General features: G+C 44.0%; 1 long non-coding RNA gene across 1 annotated transcript in view; it reads left to right on the top strand.

The window, feature by feature from the left end:
• Positions 1-20,086, top strand: part of LOC144798245 (uncharacterized) — a 103,668-nt gene that overhangs the window by 19,083 nt on the left and 64,499 nt on the right. The window contains exon 2 of the long non-coding RNA XR_013603490.1: positions 4,720-4,892. This is a non-coding gene — a long non-coding RNA (uncharacterized LOC144798245). The remainder of the gene's footprint in view (positions 1-4,719; positions 4,893-20,086) is intronic.

Below are 20,086 nucleotides of genomic sequence, written 5' to 3' on the forward strand. Positions count from 1 at the left end.
AGCAGGAGGTGGTGTGGGGAATGACCTCTGGGTACACCCTAAACACTTGGGTGAATGCTGTCGGAGATAATCCTACCCACTGTGGGCATTTTACAAGATGGACGAAGTCTTCAGCCACACTGAACGTGGGCACTGAGGTCTGGGGGTGTGCATGGGACATGCATTATGGTAAACATAGTGACCTCCCACATATAACACTAAAATCCAGTTTTAGGCAGCCCCTGTGCCACAACAACTTCAGAGACAGAAGTCAGGTATAACACAGCTGAGCATTCAGCAAACAGGCAGTGGATATACACAAACCGGTTTGGAATTGTGGTTCCATCTTTTGAACTGTGCCCCAAATATCATATGAAAAAACCCCTAGCAGACCTGTCAAGTGGGTCTTGACAGCCCAGGATGTTCTGTGATGTCTACTAGAGATCCAGTGTGATGCAGGTTGGTTGGACTTAGGGAATAAAAGTAGGGTGCTGACCTATCTGTTAGGTACACCTGTGACAGAATAAGCCTCTTTGGAGTTAATCTAGTCTTTATGCCTAGCCCATAGTCCATCTTGTCCAGGGCAACATCTCCTCATACCCAAGGCCTTTTGTTCCTGTCCTGGGAGTAAGTTTCACCTCATTCATGCCCATTGAAATGCTAATTTCTGGTTGGCAGAACAGTGAGCTTCCAGGGACTGCAGGCAAGGCAAAGGGGACTTTCTAAAAGTAAACTTATCAAAATATTTATTACAAATCTGACTTCACCAGTGAATTGGGTGTGTAATAAAGATTTCAAAAAATCCAAAAATGTAATTTGCAGGTGTTTCCTAGATGGAGATCTTCTTTTGTAAACGTGTTATTGTATCACACAGCTACAGTAAAAATAGCTTTGAGGGCATTGTTACTGCAAGGGCATGTTTAACATTAACCTTTTACATGTTCTGTTTTTAAACACTGTGCATCCTGTCATTTGGGCAAAAGGCCTACTTAGCAGTGACTTATTCATGTTTAAAAGGAAGGCTTAGGCCTGTCAAAAATGAGTTATTTTGACAGGTTGAAGTTGCAGGTTAAAACTGCACTACCAAGTGACAATGGTAAGTCTGGAGACATGCTTTACAGTGCCATTGTAATAGATGGCACAATGAGTGCTGCAGTCCACTGGTACCATTTATTTTACTGGGACCTATAGACAAATTAAATAAAAAAATGAAAAAGAAAGAAATCAAAAGATACATATAAAAGGAGAAAATAGAAAATGAAAGAACGTGTACACCGGCCCGCGCATTGAAGTGCACTCACTTTCAGGCATGTTGTCCAGCAAAATGCAAAGGAGGCAGAAGGAAACAGAGCTAATGGCTGGAGTTAGTGGCCGATTGCCACATGCTACCTGCTTTCGTAGGTGAAGGAGAATGTGACTAGCACACAAAAAACACAATTGCAGAAGAGGGATGAACCAAAGTCCTCTAGGTATGTGTATGTGTGTTAAAATATGTATTTTTTGGATGTACGACATTACAACGCATGCTTTTACCACGCATGCTTTTACATCGCAAGTTTTACAACGCATACCATTACAACGCATAGTGCTTCGGGGCGCTGGATAGTGAATAGTTTAATTTACTATTCCAACTCCAGTCCCCGTGGATAGTAGGGAAGGTGTTGGATAGTACATTAAACCTATTCCCTATCCTAGAGCGCCCCCCAGCGCAATGCGTTGTAATGGTTTGCATTGTAAAAGTTGCGTCGTAAAGGCACTGCGTGGTAAAAGTTGCGTTGTAAAGGATGTTTCCCGTATTTTTTAAATTACAAAAGCAATGCAGATAGCTCAACCTTAAGCTTCCATATAATGAAACACCCATCTACAGCTTTTAATACATTTTATAAAATAAAAACGAGGAAAATCAATCCTACATGTTTAGCGAAAACATTTTAGACATGTAGATATAACCTTTTGAAACTTTATGAGCAAAAAGAGGACAAAATAAAATAAGGTTTCATACAATGGGTATAGATATCAAAGTAAGAATAAATGCTTCTCAGATAGTGACCACTTAGCCTGTCAATAGATTCTTTTCATGGGTTTTACTCATTCCAAATGCCAGCGCACACCTGTTTCTGCCCCCACACTTGGATGGATTCCAGCTCCATTTTCCCTGGTGTAACTAATGTCTTGTGAAAGACTTCCAACCCACTGCCAGTTACCAGTGAAATAATGCAGGTGTTCACACATGGAAGTGATGCATCACAGGTTCAGGGAAATTAGCAATATCATTCAACTGTGCACTTATTTCTCTGAATGCCATGACTGTACTTCCTGGGAATGAACCATCTGAGTGTGAAAGGTATTACTGCCTCTTTGAAAATCAAACATTAAGCTTTAAGCTCATCCCCTCCCCCTAAGGACTTTTAATAATTAACACTGTCAGTAATTTCTGTGAACAGGTTCCTAATTGGGCAATCCAGTTCCACCCCTGGATCAGATTCAAGTGTGCGCAATTTCGTGTGACGTAGAATTAGAGAGAGGTGTTAGGTATAATACATTTTGATCTCTTCCTCAAACACACATACTAGATTCTGGGATGAAACCATGTGAAAGGATAAGATAAAGCATATTTGACTTTGTTATCAGTATGTATCCCATCTTGCTTGTCACTTCAGAATCTTGACCTCCTTTCCACAGGTTACCCCTCTTATATATATTTAAGATGTCCAACTTGTGAGGAGATCATGCAAAGCAGCTTCTCCAGACAGGATAGAACATTTTGACTCAACTCCAACTCCAGCCCACTCACCAGCCATTGATTGTTCACCAGCATCTTGTGTTTAAATACTGCTGTCACAAAAGTAGTTTGGTTTGTCACTCTCCAGGTTAGTGATAAAACATTAATTTAAATTAAAAATAAGTATATATATATATATGACAAATGCCTTGAATTAATGTTGACCAGACTAAAAGCTCGAGGTTATTCTGACAGATTACTAAAGCAGGCTGTAGAGAAGGCTAAAACTAGAAGTCGTGCCAGTCTTTTTAAAAATGATCAGAAATGACCCTGTGGCAGATGGTGGCTTGCCCGCAGAGATCGGAGAAAAGATTGATAATAGCTACCCTAGGCTTATCACTACTTTTTGGCCTCAGGAATGCGTCTTCTCAAACCAACCCATTAACAGGTTGCCATTAGAAGAAGCAAACCTGGAGCCCACAACAGTTCCCAACAATTGTTGATACCAAACATCAGGATGTAAATGGAAATTGTTCAATATAATGTCAGCCCTCTTCAGCAAGATTTTTATTTCTTCAACGTGATATGTTTTGCAATTGGAGAGAAAATATCTCATTGCATTTCCCGTTCCAAATGCATGCATACGAGCTACACACATCTAAAGTTATGAAGATCCTTTTTTCTGAATCCCAAATCACATCTTCACATTTCTTCTGGGTTTCTTTGCCATGCCAGATGCAAGAGGGTATATATCCTGCATAGACCTGCATAAAGATGTCTACTTATTCTGACAGATGCTCTGTAGGGGAACTTATGTGTGATATAATCACTCTTTGAGGAAGAAATCTTGCTTTGTTCTACTTTGGGTAAGTAATGGAGAGGGGTATCTGGGTGGTGACACTAGTAGATACCTATATTCCAGTTTGAAAGATTAGACCTCTTTCTTTCCAGTCCATCAATCACCCATTAATGTTGTTTGTTATGCCTGCTATTAGTTTTTCGAGTACCCTTTGGTATCCCCGATAGCAACTCCGAACTACTAGTTATCTCTGATCACCCACACCTAATTTATGTGCATGCTGACACTTTTATAAACTTCATCGATTACTAAACTTTGGTCAAAGCTTGTCTTCCTTAAAGGAAAGATTATTGTTTGAGTGTTCCGTTTATACCTCTTACCCTCCAAACCTAAAAAAGTCATTGGTCACCTCTTTCATAAACTTGTCAATATTAAGTGCACCTGGTGGCATAAATTGTGAGAATTACTTTAAGCCACTATCACAAAATGAGTTACATTTTCCTTTGGCAGGGAGGGCTGTGGAGCGGTGGGGCAGGGCGGAGGAGGGGCAGGGTGGGGGGTAGTAAACTCCGTCATACGGCCGAACGGAGGTAAGTAAATAAATCAAATGTATTTTGAGCGTACTGCATCGCCATTTGGCGTTGCAGCGCGCGCAATGTAATTCATTTTATTCATTTATTTATTTACTTACCTTCGTTTGGCCGTATGCCGGAGTTTACTACCCCGCACCCTGCCCTGCCCCCGCCCGCCCCGCTTACCGCCCCGCAGCATTCCCTCAAGGAGCCGCTACTGCTGGTACCTAATCCTTATCCAGAGATGACAAGATTTAAAGGTCTCTAATATCATCAATAGGTGGATACATATTTCAGGGTTGTGTTGAATCTAGTAGGTTATTTTACATCTTTGGTCATATGTGGGTGTACATATTTGTGAGTGTATATATATGTGTGTGTATATATATATATATATATTTATGCAAGATAGATAGATAGATAATGTTTAAGTCATTAACAGTGTTCATTAAAAACATCAGGCACATGGCACTTTGATAGACAATCAATTGAATGATACAAGAAGCACAAGTGTTGGCTACCAGGACCTGTCAGCGGTTGATTGACAAGTCCCAATACATCCTCTGACAGGGACAGTGATTTAAAGTTCTGTGGATACAATTTGCTGAAAAATAAAGTTACAAGTAATTTTTCCATATTTCCCACAGCACTCCTGCTCGACGACTTGGAACATGTTTGTTTGCTCAAATGCAGCTCTACCAGACTCAGGATGGAAGCCAAGCATTTTAGTCAATGAAGAGAGTTTTTATCATTGAGGACACCTTACTCTTCGTTGCTGTATGTCGGCGCGTCAATTGTGCACCCGGCAATGGAGACGGCAGTAGGACTATTATATTATATTATATATATATATATTTTTTTTTTGATCTGGGTTGGCTGTAATTTTGTTTGGTTCAGTTGCATTTTAATTCTGTCCCAAAAGGTTTGTGATTTGTATGCTATTTTCTATGCTGTTTTTGCACCTGCATCAGCTGTCTGAAACACTGTTTAATCCCTGTGTTTTCTGACATGTGCTGTCTCTGTCTTTGCTGGCTGTTGATGTTGGTATATACCCCACTAATCATGCAAAAAAATAAATAATATTTGATATTTGCGCGCTATATGCAAGGAAAATGCTCCCAGTAAATACTCATTACGCGGGGACTGTTCTTTACCAGGTCCAGTATTACCACCCCTTTCTCAGCCTAGCATCTTACTGTAAGGGATAATTGTGTTATCCTACGGCCCTGATTAATGGAACGCTGGTGGTAAAAATGCTGGAAATGGCCCTGGGAGTAATTTAATAGCATTACCAGCAGACATTTCTGCTGTGCTGAGCTGATTTCAGTAATAGCGGTGACATTGTTAGTGCCTTTCATTTGTTCACCCTCATTGTGGCAGTGGAGGCTTTAAGAGGTAAGGGTGGTGATTACCGCGACACGTGCAATATTGCCGTCACACTTACCAATAATTGCTATTATTGTTGTAATGCTGTGGAGCCAAAAACATCCCCGCAAACAGGTTGCTATTAAGTAATATTTCCATTTTGTCGCATTACTGCTGTTTCATAAAGGACCCTTATGCCTTTCAAAAGCCTGTGCTACAAGTAAAGGTGAAAAAGGCTTGTGAGGGATGTGAACGGCTTATGAAATGTCCCAGGGAAAGATTTCAGGCTTGTAGAGTATCCTAGCAACAGTAAATTAAAACAATGGTGGCCTCCTTGTGTATAGATTGTAGTACCTTGAATTAACAAGCATTTGCAATGCAATAGGTCTCGTATTAGGAAAGTTTGAGCTATTGGTATTGTAAATTACATTTTTTATTTAGGTTTTGTTTTTGAAAATAGCGAAATTAATAGCTTTGTCATTTACCATGCCAATAGTTATAACTTTCGCAAATGTGACACCTATAGCATTTGTAATGCAATATGTGTTGTATTTACGTGACTTACATGTATTGATATTACAAATAACAATGGTTTTTCATTTTTTTAAATAATTAATACTTAAATAAAAGTCTGATGCCTGATGTTTGTGGATGTCTGACGCTTGTGGATGCCTGACGCTTGTGGATGCCTGGCGCTTGTGGATGGCTGACGCTTGTGGATGCCTGACGCTTGTGGATGCCTGGCGCTTGTGGATGTCTGACGCTTGTGGATGCCTGGCGCTTGTGGATGTCTGAAGCTTGTGGATGTCTGACGCTTGTGGATGCCTGGCGCTTGTGGATGTCTGACGCTTCTGGATGCCTGGCGCTTGTGGATGCCTGGCGCTTGTGGATGTCTGACGCTTGTGGATGCCTGGCGCTTGTGGATGTCTGATGCTTGTGGATGCCTGACGCTTGTGGATGTCTGACGCTTGTGGATGTCTGACGTTTGTGAATGCTTGACGCTTGTGGATGCCTGACGTTTGTGAATGTCTGATGCTTGTGAATGCTTGACGCTTGTGCATGCCTGACGCTTGTGGATGCCTGACGCTTGTGGATGTCTGACGCTTGTGGATGCCTGGCGCTTGTGGATGTCTGACGCTTGTGGATGCCTGACGCTTGTGGATGTCTGACGCTTGTGGATGCCTGGCGCTTGTGGATGTCTGACGCTTGTGGATGCCTGGCGCTTGTGGATGCCTGACGCTTGTGGATGCCCGACGTTTGTGAATGTCTGATGCTTGTGAATGTCTGATGCTTGTGGATGTCTGCCGCTTGTGGATGTCTGACGCTTGTGGATGCCCGACGTTTGTGAATGTCTGATGCTTGTGGATGTCTGATGCTTGTGGTACTTCAATAATAGTTACATGAACCCACACATTAAACTTGCCAGAGCATAATAAAAACAGAACTATACGTTAATGCAAATTGTTCTATGCAACTTGCATCCAAGCGACAGCCAAACTTCGAATCTAAAATCACAAACTATCCACTGAAGAGGCATGGATGTCTGAAAAGTCTTGAATAAAGATAAATAAAAAGACCTCCATGACAAGATGTTTCAAACTGCAGCAACACCAGGCAAGGGCATCTGCGCTTTATAAATCCTGAATGATTTGATTGATTAACCGTGGGAGTCTAACTGCCTCCAAAGTCTTCTAAGTAATTTTTGGCACCAGAGTGCTGTGTGCATGGGAAAGTGAACACTTTGGAGGTCGCTGCTAGAAATACCACTGGGAGAAACGTAATAATGGGCTGCACTGTTTCCAATGAGAAGGCAAACAATGTCACGCAAATAGAGAGACAGGCCATCTACCCTTGTGATGGAGGCAGAGAGTGCAGGCAGGCCCCACCAGAGATCACATACACTCAATAGCTGATTAAGCAACGTGTGTATGCGAACTCCCCTGAGCCAATGCAAGAAAGGGCTGTTTATGGGACCGCCGTGAAGCCGGACAGGCCAGTTATAAGTACCGAATGTGACCAGGATGAACACAGCATGGAATTTTTAAACAAATTGCTGCGTGATTTATAAAACGTCACTCTAGTACAGCCTGTTGCTGGATGCAAGGTTGGAAATGGATACTCGATAGCAAACAGTTTTGGCAACGATAAGCCAGGGCTGTTAGTGACTGCGGGGAGTGCGACACAGAAAGAACAAGGGGTTGGCAGTCTGGAGAGAGGCACAGAGATAGAGACCATTACATGTAGAAAGTAAAAGCGATAATAAATTGTTAAAGGCAGACAGAGAAGCAAATGCAGGGTTGAAACAGGGAGAAAGGCAGGTGAAAAGGTTGTGGGCGATTAGACAAAAGAGGAGATTAGAAAAGAAAAGAAAGTGGGAAAATTCTGGGGGTAGAGTGGGTAGAGAAACATAGGTGTAGGAGAAAGAGAAAAGAAAATAGCAGAGGTGAGGCTGGTGACTTGGATATACATAGAAAGAGAACGATAGACAGGAGGGAATAAAGTGGAAGGAAGAAATGAGGGTTGACAGCAGAAAACCACATAAGTGAAGCCAGTGGGAGAGAAAAGGAGATAAGGAGAGAGGTGAGAAAGGCTTAATAGACAGGACAAGCGGCAGGGGGGGGGAGGCGGGAGGCGGGGAGCGGATCCCTTTGAAGTAGCTCATGGCCTCGCGGCCTGATAAGGGAAAGCAATTAGGGGGGAGGTGGGAGGGAGGCTGATGGCTTTGATGTGTGAAGCAGGCAGGCGGCTCGGGAAGCAAATGGAGAGCGCGTGCACGGACACACATGCACTCGGCAAAATCCGCCTGGTTTTAGCTTTCTGGTTTGATAGTAATAGGTCTCTCTACGAGACCTAAAAAAGACTTGCAACTCAACAGTACATTATGAGTATTTAGGACTGGGTTACCCCATATTTCAAATGTTGATTGTATTAAAGTTGTTCTTGCAGTGTGTTCCTCAGATAGGCTAAACTAGTCATGCAGTATATACCTGTGAGAGGAACCAGTCATGCAGATATGTGGGCCTCATAACGAGTGCCCTGTATAATTCCGGTGTGTCTGGCAACTTACGATATATCTGCATATATCGGAATTATGAATGGTGGGTTTTTATCCCACGTTGTAAATATCAGGTATGACTAAATCCGCATCCCCGGGATAAATTTCAGCTGTGTAAAATGTAAAACTAAACTTTAACAGAGAGTCCAAGGGGAAATAAGATTACAGACCCTCTAGTATCCTACCCCCAATCCAATTGTACTAATAACGAAAATGGATACTAGTGGTCTAATAGCATGAGGCTAGAGGGGCATCTACAGTGGCATGAACTCTGTCTTGTGTGTGTCTATGATATACAAAAAATGGAAACAGAACCCATCAGCCCACCCAATGGCGGAGCATCATCATCTGGGATTTTGTAGAAAAACTGGTATCTATTTTAGGCATCTCACTAGTTGTTATCATGAGATGTCCTAGTATAGAACTTGTATATCATAGACACACACAAGACAGAGTTTATGCCACTGCAGATTCCCCTCTAGCCTCAAGCTATTAGACCACCAGAATACATTTCAGCTGGTCAAGCCTTCCTAAATTCACTGGTGGAAATATGAAGGGAAAATATTCAGACTTGCAGACTTTAGTGGAGTAAGCACTCGCCCAATGGCTCACTCAGCTCCAAGACTGAGTCTGGGATGGCAGGGTGATGTACAGGAAGGGCTGAGGGAACAGATCTGAAGGGCCCCTGCATGTCACGCAGTGGCGTACCATTTGCCCCGCAACTTCTATGGTGCGAGGGGGTCCCCGTGCTCTAGGGGACCCCCCCCAGTAGTGGCCTGAGAGCCCCTGCCTTGGTCCGGAGGGACCCCCTCCATCAATCAATCAATCAGGTTTCTTATAAAGCGCTATTACTCACCCAAAGCACTGAGTGGGGGTGGGGGGTGAATCTACGGTTCAGTCAGAGAGCCAGGTCTTGAGGTCCTTCATGAATTGCGGCAGCGATGGTGATTGCCCCGAGGTGCAGAGGCGGGGAGTTCCAGCTCCGTGTACTTTGAAGGGGCACCCCCTCAAGTTTCGTTATGCCACTGACATCACACACTCCACATCAGTGCGCCACATGCAGGTACTTAAGTAAGTCGGACTTGCTAAGTCTCAAATGTGGCAACAGTTAAAAACTGTCATTTCAAATAGGTCCCCTTGGGTCCTAAACTAAATGTCCTCAATGGGCAAAAACAATGCTTGAATTCCCAAAAACGACTGCAGAAAGTCTTGCAGTATCCACAAATTTGATGGAGTGCATGTTTACATTTCATTTTAACATCACCATGCATTTTCTAAGAGCATCTGGTTTTTCCATATGTTGTGTTTCTGTATTTTTTCATGCCACATATGACTCTTCTCTATTGAACCGAGCTGCTGTAGGCATCTGAGTGGGTTCTGGTTGTTGGCGAGCGTTCACGGCGAGGCACAAGTGAGAGCTTTGAGGATGAGTCTGATAGTGGTGTCACTTTCTCACCGTACCTCTCAGTGTGTCATACAGGTGTCCACACTTAATGCACATCCAATTACCTCTGCGCGGCGCTGCGCAGGGTGTCCATACTTTCCCAAATAATACAAATCAATCCCCCCAACCCTATCCATTACCACTGTCTAGCGGCTCAACCAACTGTGTCCTTTTTAGTTGGTACATCGGGTTGTTTGTTGGAAAATCTCAAACTCGCACATCACTAACACTGTGGACTAAGCTACCCCTGGCTCTGCCTTCAGAAACGAACAGGTTATGTTCACATAGAATAGAATATCATACTCTTGAGTGAACAAGTGCCAGGGCCGGACTGACTACCGGGCAGTTTGGAATGCTGCCAAGCTGGGGGCTGATTTCACTGCAGTGGGGGCTGATTTCGTTCATGGAGACCTGCGTGTGCCTCGAAATAATTAAAGCAAAACGAATTTCGTTTAGCACACGCAGGTCTCCATGAACGAAATCAGCCTTCAGCTCAGCAGCATTCCAAACTGCCCGGTAGCCAGTCCGGCCCTGACAAGTGCTCTGTAAATACGGAATAATATAACATAACAAAAGCTAACATAACATAGCACAACCTAGTATAACATAACATACCATATCTTGGCATAGCATAACATAATAAAATATAATATAACATAACATAGCATGGCATAGCATAACATACCATAACATAACCGCATAGCATGGCATACTATAGCATAGCATAGTATAACAAAACATAACATAACAATAAAATAGTAAAGCATAGCATAGCATAGCATAACATTACATAACATGGCATACCATGTTATCCCCTTGTTGGGGAGGGCTCCAGCATTCTTGCCCCGGAGTCTCAGATTCCCCTCTGAGAGAGTCCACAGTGCTTGGGATTCACATAAAATTGGAAAAGGCCTTAATTGGCCTCCTTTTAATGCACCCCTTGCCAAAGTACTCCTTCTCCCCTTGTTGGGGAGGGAGCCTGCATTTCTGCACTGGAGTCTCAGGTAGCCCTCTGATAGAGTCCACAGTGTTTAGGGAATCTCACATCATTGGAGGTTTAGGAATGTTCCCATTTTCGCTGGGAACCTATTCACCTTTGCATCGTGATAGGTCCCCTCCCTGTAATTTTTGACAATCCATCTAGGCTGTTATCTTTACCCTTTGTTGTACTTCGGTCGACCGAGCAACCTCTGGCCGATGGAGTTACCCTATGTAGCTTTTGAGGAGCTTGGCTCTGGTCTCCCTCCTGGACCGTCTCCTACCCATCCATTCTTTTGACTTCTTCTCTAGTCGCACTTGCGTTTCCCAACCCCTCCCTCTCCTCTTTCCTCCCTCACTCCTCACTTCCCCTAATTTCTCTCTCCCCTGCCTCCATTTCCTCTCCCCACACCTAACCCATGCCTTTAAATAACTCCTATTTCTCCTTCATTTTTGTTCCTGATACTGTTGTAATTATGTAACTACGTTCTTGAAGCAACTGTACCTCATTATGTATAGCGCTCTGATACCTCCGGGTCTGCCAGTGCTATATAAAACGTTTCTCTTCGCTCTACTCTTCGCCACTTTCCTGCTACTGACCTTTGCCCTCACCTGTCCTGGCCCTTAGTCCCCACCCTGTTTATCTGTGAATTTTCCCTCGTCAATTGAGATCTAGCTATTTTGTCCGATGCCCGATGGAGCTACCTGGTTTAGCTATAGGGGAGACAGGCCTGGGATTCCCTCCTTGGACGTCACCTACCCAGTCGGTCTTTAGACAGACTTCCTTTCGTCTCTCCTGTCGTCTCTTCCCGCATCCTCCCTCTATTTATGTCTCTCCTTTTCTCCTCTCTCAATGTATTGAGACTGAACTATTTTGTCTGATGCCCGATGGAGCTACCTGGTTTAGCTATAGGGGAGACAGGCCTGGGATTCCCTCCTTGGACGTCACCTACCCAGTCGGTCTTTAGACAGACTTCCTTTCGTCTCTCCTGTCGTCTCTTCCCGCATCCTCCCTCTATTTATGTCTCTCCTTTTCTCCTCTCTCAATGTATTGAGACTGAACTATTTTGTCTGATGCCCGATGGAGCTACCTGGTTTAGCTATAGGGGAGACAGGCCTGGGATTCCCTCCTTGGACGTCACCTACCCAGTCGGTCTTTAGACAGACTTCCTTTCGTCTCTCCTGTCGTCTCTTCCCGCATCCTCCCTCTATTTATGTCTCTCCTTTTCTCCTCTCTCAATGTATTGAGACTGAACTATTTTGTCTGATGCCTGCTGGAGCTACCTGGTTTAGCTATAGGGGAGATGGGCCGTGGATTTCCTCCTTGGTCGTCACATACCCAGTCGGTCTTTAGACAGACTTCCTTTCGTCTCTCCTGTCGTCTCTTCCCGCATCCTCCCTCTATTTATGTCTCTCCTTTTCTCCTCTCTCAATGTATTGAGACTGAACTATTTTGTCTGATGCCTGCTGGAGCTACCTGGTTTAGCTATAGGGGAGATGGGCCGTGGATTTCCTCCTTGGTCGTCACCTACCCAGTCGGTCTTTAGACAGACTTCCTTTCGTCTCTCCTGTCGTCTCTTCCCGCATCCTCCCTCTATTTATGTCTCTCCTTTTCTCCTCTCTCAATGTATTGAGACTGAACTATTTTGTCTGATGCCCGATGGAGCTACCTGGTTTAGCTATAGGGGAGATGGGCCGTGGATTTCCTCCTTGGTCGTCACATACCCAGTCGGTCTTTAGACAGATTTCCTTTCATCTCTCCTGTCGTCTCTTCCCGCATCCTCCCTCTATTTATGTCTCTCCTTTTCTCCTCTCTCAATGTATTGAGACTGAACTATTTTGTCTGATGCCCGATGGAGCTACCTGGTTTAGCTATAGGGGAGACAGGCCGTGGATTTCCTCCTTGGTCGTCACCTACCCAGTCGGTCTTTAGACAGACTTCCTTTCGTCTCTCCTGTCGTCTCTTCCCGCATCCTCCCTCTATTTATGTCTCTCCTTTTCTCCTCTCTCAATGTATTGAGACTGAACTATTTTGTCTGATGCCCGATGGAGCTACCTGGTTTAGCTATAGGGGAGACAGGCCTGGGATTCCCTCCTTGGACGTCACCTACCCAGTCGGTCTTTAGACAGACTTCCTTTCGTCTCTCCTGTCGTCTCTTCCCGCATCCTCCCTCTATTTATGTCTCTCCTTTTCTCCTCTCTCAATGTATTGAGACTGAACTATTTTGTCTGATGCCTGCTGGAGCTACCTGGTTTAGCTATAGGGGAGATGGGCCGTGGATTTCCTCCTTGGTCGTCACCTACCCAGTCGGTCTTTAGACAGACTTCCTTTCGTCTCTCCTGTCGTCTCTTCCCGCATCCTCCCTCTATTTATGTCTCTCCTTTTCTCCTCTCTCAATGTATTGAGACTGAACTATTTTGTCTGATGCCCGATGGAGCTACCTGGTTTAGCTATAGGGGAGATGGGCCGTGGATTTCCTCCTTGGTCGTCACATACCCAGTCGGTCTTTAGACAGATTTCCTTTCATCTCTCCTTGTTGTCTCTTCCCTTATCCTCCCTTTCTCCCCTCCCCTGCCCCCTCCACTACTTTTCTCTCTCCTTTCTCTCCTCTCCTAATTGCATTGCCTATTTTATTGATGTATTGTGTAATTGTTGATCTTTTTCTGTTACATTGTTGATTCTCATGTAAAGCGCTCTGATACCTTCGGGTCTAGCCAGCGCTATATAAAACTATTTAAATAAAATAAATAAATAATAAAATATAATATAAGTTATAACATAACATAGCATGGCATAGCATAGCATAGCATAGCATAACCTAACATAACATTTATATGAGGCAGTGGAACCATGACGAAAGTGTGGGTACGTCCACCGAAATTTGGCAAATGTCATGATGCTTCACTCGCCTAAATGAACCGCTAACTCCTTTCATCTTGTAGAGCCGCACTGCGCACCCACCGCCTGAGCAGTGCAAGACGCGGGTAGCACTTTGTCCCGAGCATCTTCTAATCTTCCTGTTTCAGGGGCCGCGTCTAACCCTTCTCAAAGCGATGATGGAGCAGTGTCAGCTTTTCTTACAAGGAAGCAGGGATTTTCACACAGAGAGTGTCTACACTTCCAAGAAGCTCTCAGCAGTCACTTAAAGTTAAGTGGAACTAATACTTCTCAGTTGGACTCGTGAGGTTAAAAAGAGAACTTAGATACAAATAGAGAAAGAGAGACAACGAGCGAAAGAGATAACTCCAGATACGGAGAAAGAGATACTATGAGATGCAGAACATGCAAGCGAGGCAGCATGACCTAAACAGTCAGAGGTAATGAGCGGAAAAAAGAGAGTGGAGAAACTAAACATAGAAAACGAGAGAAAACACAGCGAATGAAACACAGTGATCCTTAGTGAGATACCGAGCAAGAGAAAGCTGGATACCTAGAGAAAGAGAGAGACGGAGAAAGACAGAGAGAAAAGAAAAACACGTGTTGAAGAAAAAGAGAGGGAGCTAGAGAGAGAGAGAAATAAAGAGAGAAGAAAAGCAAGTGATTAAGAAAAAGAGACAGAGATAGAGATAAGAAAAGCAAGTGATGAAGAAAAAGAGAGAGCTAGAAAGAAAGAGTCAGACAGAGAAAGAGAGAGCAAAGAAAAGCAAGTGATGAAGAAAAAGAGAATAAGAGAGAAGAAAAGCAATTGATGAAGAAGAGAGAGCGCTAGAGAGAAAGAGACAGACAGAGAAAGTCAGAGAGCAAAAAAACATGATGAAGAAAAAGAGAGAGGGATAGAGAGAGAGAAAGAGAGAAGAAAAGTAATTGATGAAGAGAGAGAGCTAGAGACAAAGAGAGAGAGAAGAAAATCAAGTTATGAAGAGCGAGAGAGAGAGAGAGAGAAGAAAAAAGAGAGTGAGAGAAAGAGAATAAGAAGTAGCAAACAATACCCGGCCTCTCTCTCGCGCATAAGACAAATAATAAAAACATGTTAGCTTACTCAATGAGGCTCTCCTTGTATGTTTCCATTATTTAATATTGACATATAATTGTTAATATATAAGTTTGTATTTGAACTAGGGATTCCAAATGTAAATGTGATAAACTGGTGTGCATATTTCCAACGTGTATCTTTTATTGCTACCGGTGAGTGGTGTGTGCCCGAGGTCTTCTAATCTGCCATAATGTGTTTTTTCTTCTGTTGTCATTTTGTCAAGCTCCTCTTGCTATTTGACTATGTATCATCCCGTTCTAAAGGCTCAACCCTCGCACCACTTTTTTAGGTCGAGACTATTATATCCCGCAAGGGATAAATATACAAGAGTATAGTGGTCAAACCAAGGTCTTAAACCATCGCGGATTTCAGACGGTTCGTGTGGTGCACTCGTGCGGAAAGCGCGTCCACATCAAAGCCATCAGCCTCCCTCCCACAGGCATCTGAAGCTTCCCCCAGCGTGCGCTCGGCCTCAGGCATTTCTCCCCCCCCCTAATTATTCACCCCTGCTGTTGCTGCCCACGGCCGTACTTTCACTTTCACGGCCGCCAGGCCGTGTCTCTTTCAACATCTTCCCCCCTCCCAGTGTACTGCTTTGTCTAATCTCACACTGCGGGCCCTTTTTATTACATTTGATCACAGCTTTTCTCACCACTTCGTTTAACTTTATGATGAGGGCACTACATACACATTAGCTGACTTGTCAGCTCATTTGTTGCTGTGGGCGACATTTGTTTACGGCCAACTGACTTTACCACCTAGTTTCTTTAACTTTTCGGGGCCGACGACATTAGCCATTTTTGTTTAATCTTAAAATGCGGGCGCTGCTTATGAGCATGCCCTCTGTTAAGACACGTTTTTCCCTTGTTTTTCTGCCCTCTGTTAGACTCGTTTTTTGTGCCCTTCTGCCCTCTGTTAGACTCGTTTTTCCATTGTTTTTCTGCCCTTCTGGTCTCGTTTTTTGTGCCCTGCCCTCTGTTAGACTCGTTTTTACCTTGTTTTTGTGCCCTTCTGCCCTCTGTTAGACTCGCTTTTTGTGCCTTTCTGCCCCTGTTAGACTCGTCTTTTGTGCCCTTCTGCCCTCTGATAGACTCGTTTTTCCCTTGATTTTCTGCCCTTCTGCCCTCTGATAGACTCGTTTTTTGTGCCCTTCTGCCCTCTGATAGACTCGTTTTTCCCTTGTTTTTCTGCCCTTCTGCCCTCTGATAGACTCGTTTTTTGTGCCCTTCTGCCCTCTGTTAGACTCGTTTTCCCCTTGTTTTTGTTTGTTGCAGTTTTATATAGCGTGTACTCGACCCAAAGGTATTGGAACGCTTTACATGAACACCTGTCAGGTTACACAAGAACACATTCATTTTGTGAGGCATTGGGAGATTAGGTGATTTGCCCAGAATCACAGGATATTGAGCAGAGGCTGAGACTCAAAACTGGTTCTCTAGCTTCAAAGTTGGCCTCTCTGGCTGTTAGGCCACACCCCCCTTCTTAGATAGGGAGTGGACAAGGTCCCAGGAAGTTCCTTTGATGAGGTGCAGAATGATGGGTTGGTGTCCTAAGAACACAGTGCAGATGAGTGTCTCCAGCATCCATTGCATTTGATTCGTTTTATTATGGTGTTATTCAGGCTGCTTAGTAACTGTTGCTTAGATACAGTTTTACGTGATGAGATAATACCTCGAGCATGCCTTGTAGTGTAATGGATTGCTGTGTGGTGAGATCGTGCGCTTTATGGTGCAATGCGTTGTTCATTGACCTATGGATGAAGTGTAGTATAGTGCTGTTGTGTCTTTATGAAGCTGTGAGGTCAGAGGGTGTCCCTGAGACAGTGCAGTGTGATGAGATATCGGATTAACAGTGCTCCTATCTCTTATTACAATGCACTTTGGTATGGTAGTGTTCATAGAATGCAGTGTGGTTGTGTTAAACCCCTTCCATGCTGCCGTCGGCCATTGGCCGACGGCAGCACTACCTCGCTGGTGCTGCCGTCGGCCAATGGCCGACGTGGCCCCGCCCGTTTTTTCCGCAAAATCGGCGGCGCAGCCGAGGGGTTAAAGTATGCAGTGCCACATGGCGGGTTAATGTCCATTCTGTGGAGTAGTGTTAGTGGTCTGTAGTGCAGTATGGTGGGTTGGTGACCTGAGGTGCTGCTGCACTGTAGTGGGATTTCATTATATGAACTGCAGTGTGTTGGGATGCGTAAGGCATAATGTCCCTGAGATGCATTGCAGTGTGGTAGGTTGGTGTACACAACAGCAGCACGTACTTAATAATAATAATAATAATACTGTGATTTGTAAAGCGTGAACAGCTACCTCCTAGGAGGTGTTCCGGTGCTGCAGCGACAGGTGGCCTGCAGGATAACTAACTAGCCGCAGGAAGTACAGCCGGTTAGTCCAGATTAAAAAGCCAAGTTTTAATTGACTTCCTGAAAATAGTTTCAGAGGTGATTTGTCGTATGGCATTGGGCAGGGAATTCCAAAGCATGGCAGCCCTAACCGTAAAGGATCTGCCACCCAGTCGAGCTCTCCTAACTCGGGGTATGCATAGCCGATTTTGGGAGCTAGATCTCAATAGGCGAGGCTGTTTGTATGCCCCAAGCCTCTGCTTCAGATAATTGGGGCAGGCTCCATGGAATGCCCGGAAGGCTAACGTGAGGGCTTTGAATTTTATTCTGTTGGTGACCGGCAACCAATGCAACTCTTTGAGGTGCGAAGAAATATGTTGCTTGAATGGGACATGTTTAAGCAATCTAGCGCCCCGTTTTGGACCAGCTGGACGTACTTATCACAAAGAGGCGGTGTGGTGGTGTTGTGTGCATGCCTTCAGTGAATTGTGATGAGATATCACTAAGATAGAAGTTAGAGTGGTGGGTTAGGACTCCTAGGCAGGATATTTACAATAAAATATCGGAGCGCGGTGTTACTCCAAAATTGATAACACCGTGCTCTGAAGTTTTTAAACGCAGGGATGTGCCGTATTTACAAAAATAAGCGAACCCCTGCGTTTCCCCAAGTACTGGTGCTAAAAAGCTGCCTCGTGCCAGCGCTGGCACCCTTGCTCCATGTTGCAAGGTTGCCTGCGCTGCTGGGGCCATTGTTTATGTGGGGGAAGGGTCACCTTCCTGCATATAAAACAATCTTTAAAGGCGATTTGTGTTCTGTAGAATGCAAAATACGAGGAGAAATTGATAATTGTTCCTCATATCGCCATCTTTAGGCCAGGTTTTATCTGGCCTTAGTTTTTGGTGCTGCCCCATCCTCGTAAATAGGGGGCAGTGTCAAAAAGCAATGGGTGTTGCGGCGATGCGCCCATTGCAACACCCATTCCAGTATGTCAGTATCCATAGGAGTCAGTGCTGAGTGTGGGGTTGATAGGCCTGTGGTTGTTAAGTGTCTGTCATGCAGAGATGTGCGATTGTGGAGTGCCACTGAAAGTCAGTATGAGAAGAGAGGAGGAGCTGCAGGCAGGCAAATGTGTGGCCCTTGGATGTAGTGCAGTGTGATTGGTTAGTATCCGTCGGGTCCCGTTGCCTTGGAGCGAGCTAATGTACCTATAATGCGGAGTAGTGTCTAAGTGATACCTCGCTGGGGTTTTGTAGTCACTAAGAAGCAGTCTGATGTGGTAGTATTCCTATTCAGCACCGGGAGGCCTTTTGGGGAAGCTGTCCGCAATATAGGAAGAGAAGAGAAGAGAAGAGAAGAAGAGAGAGAAGAGAAGAGAAGAGAAGAGAAAAGAAGAGAAGAGAAGAAGAGAGAGAAGAGAAGAGAAAAGAAGAGAAGAGAAGAGACGAGAAGAGAAGAGAAAAGAAGAGAAGAGAAGAGAAGAAGAGAGAGAAGAGAAGAGAAGAGAAGAAGAGAGAGAAGAGAAGAGAAGAGAAGAGAAGAAGAGAGAGAAGAGAAGAGAAGAGAAGAGAAGAGAAGAAGAGAGAGAAGAGAAGAGAAGAGAAGAGAAGAGAAGAGAAAAGAAAAGAAGAGAAGAGAAGAGAAGAAGAGAGAGAAGAGAAGAGAAGAGAAGAGAAGAGAAGAGACGAGAAGAGAAGAAGAGAGAGAAGAGAAGAGAAAAGAAGAGAAGAGAAGAGAAAAGAAAAGAAGAGAAGAGAAGAGAAGAGAAGAAGAGAGAGAAGAGAAGAGAAGAGAAGAGAAGAGAAAAGAAGAGAAGAGAGGAGAAGAAGAGAGAGAAGAGAAGAGAAAAGAAGAGAAGAGAAGAGAAGAGAAGAGAAGAAGAGAGAGAAGAGAAGAGAAAAGAAGAGAAGAGAAGAGAAAAGAAAAGAAGAGAAGAGAAGAGAAGAGAAGAAGAGAGAGAAGAGAAGAGAAGAGAAGAGAAGAGAAGAGAAAAGAAGAGAAGAGAAGAGAAGAAGAGAGAGAAGAGAAGAGAAGAGAAGAGAAGAGAAAAGAAGAGAAGAGAAGAGAAGAAGAGAGAGAAGAGAAGAGAAGAGAAGAGAAGAGAAGAGAAAAGAAAAGAAGAGAAGAGAAGAGACGAGAAGAGAAGAAGAGAGAGAGAAGAGAAGAGAAAAGAAGAGAAGAGAAGAGAAAAGAAAAGAAGAGAAGAGAAGAGAAGAGAAGAAGAGAGAGAAGAGAAGAGAAGAGAAGAGAAGAGAAAAGAAGAGAAGAGAGGAGAAGAAGAGAGAGAAGAGAAGAGAAAAGAAGAGAAGAGAAGAGAAGAGAAGAGAAGAGAAAAGAAAAGAAGAGAAGAGGAGAAGAGAAGAGAAAAGAAGAGAAGAGAAGAGAAAAGAAGAGAAGAGAAGAGAAAAGAAGAGAAGAGAAGAGAAGAGAGAGAGAGAAGAGAAGAGAAAAGAAGAGAAGAGAAGAGAAGAGAAACGATTCAGCACCATGTGTGGTTTGCTGTCCCTAGTACCAAGTGCCACTGGCCAGATTTCAATACCGCACTGGTTGCTATCACTTCATCTGAAAAATTGATAAACAGCACAGATGACCTTTGAAGCACAAATCAACAGCAGGCAAACGCTAGTAACACAACAACCAGACCTAAAACTATCACTATGCCACATCACAAGGAATTGAACAACCTTTGAACGATGATGGCAGTAAATGAGATTGTTCAAACCAATCGGATGTTGCCCAGCGAACACACCTTTGAAAATGCTGTAATGATTAGCCCCATAAAATCTAGATTAAGTCCAAGCACATTGTGCCAGCTCACTCCAAGCAATGCCAATGTAAGAGGTTGTAAACAAGAGCCTT

Source organism: Lissotriton helveticus, chromosome 12, assembly GCF_964261635.1.
Source record: "Lissotriton helveticus chromosome 12, aLisHel1.1, whole genome shotgun sequence".
NCBI classification, from domain to species: Eukaryota; Metazoa; Chordata; class Amphibia; order Caudata; family Salamandridae; genus Lissotriton; species Lissotriton helveticus.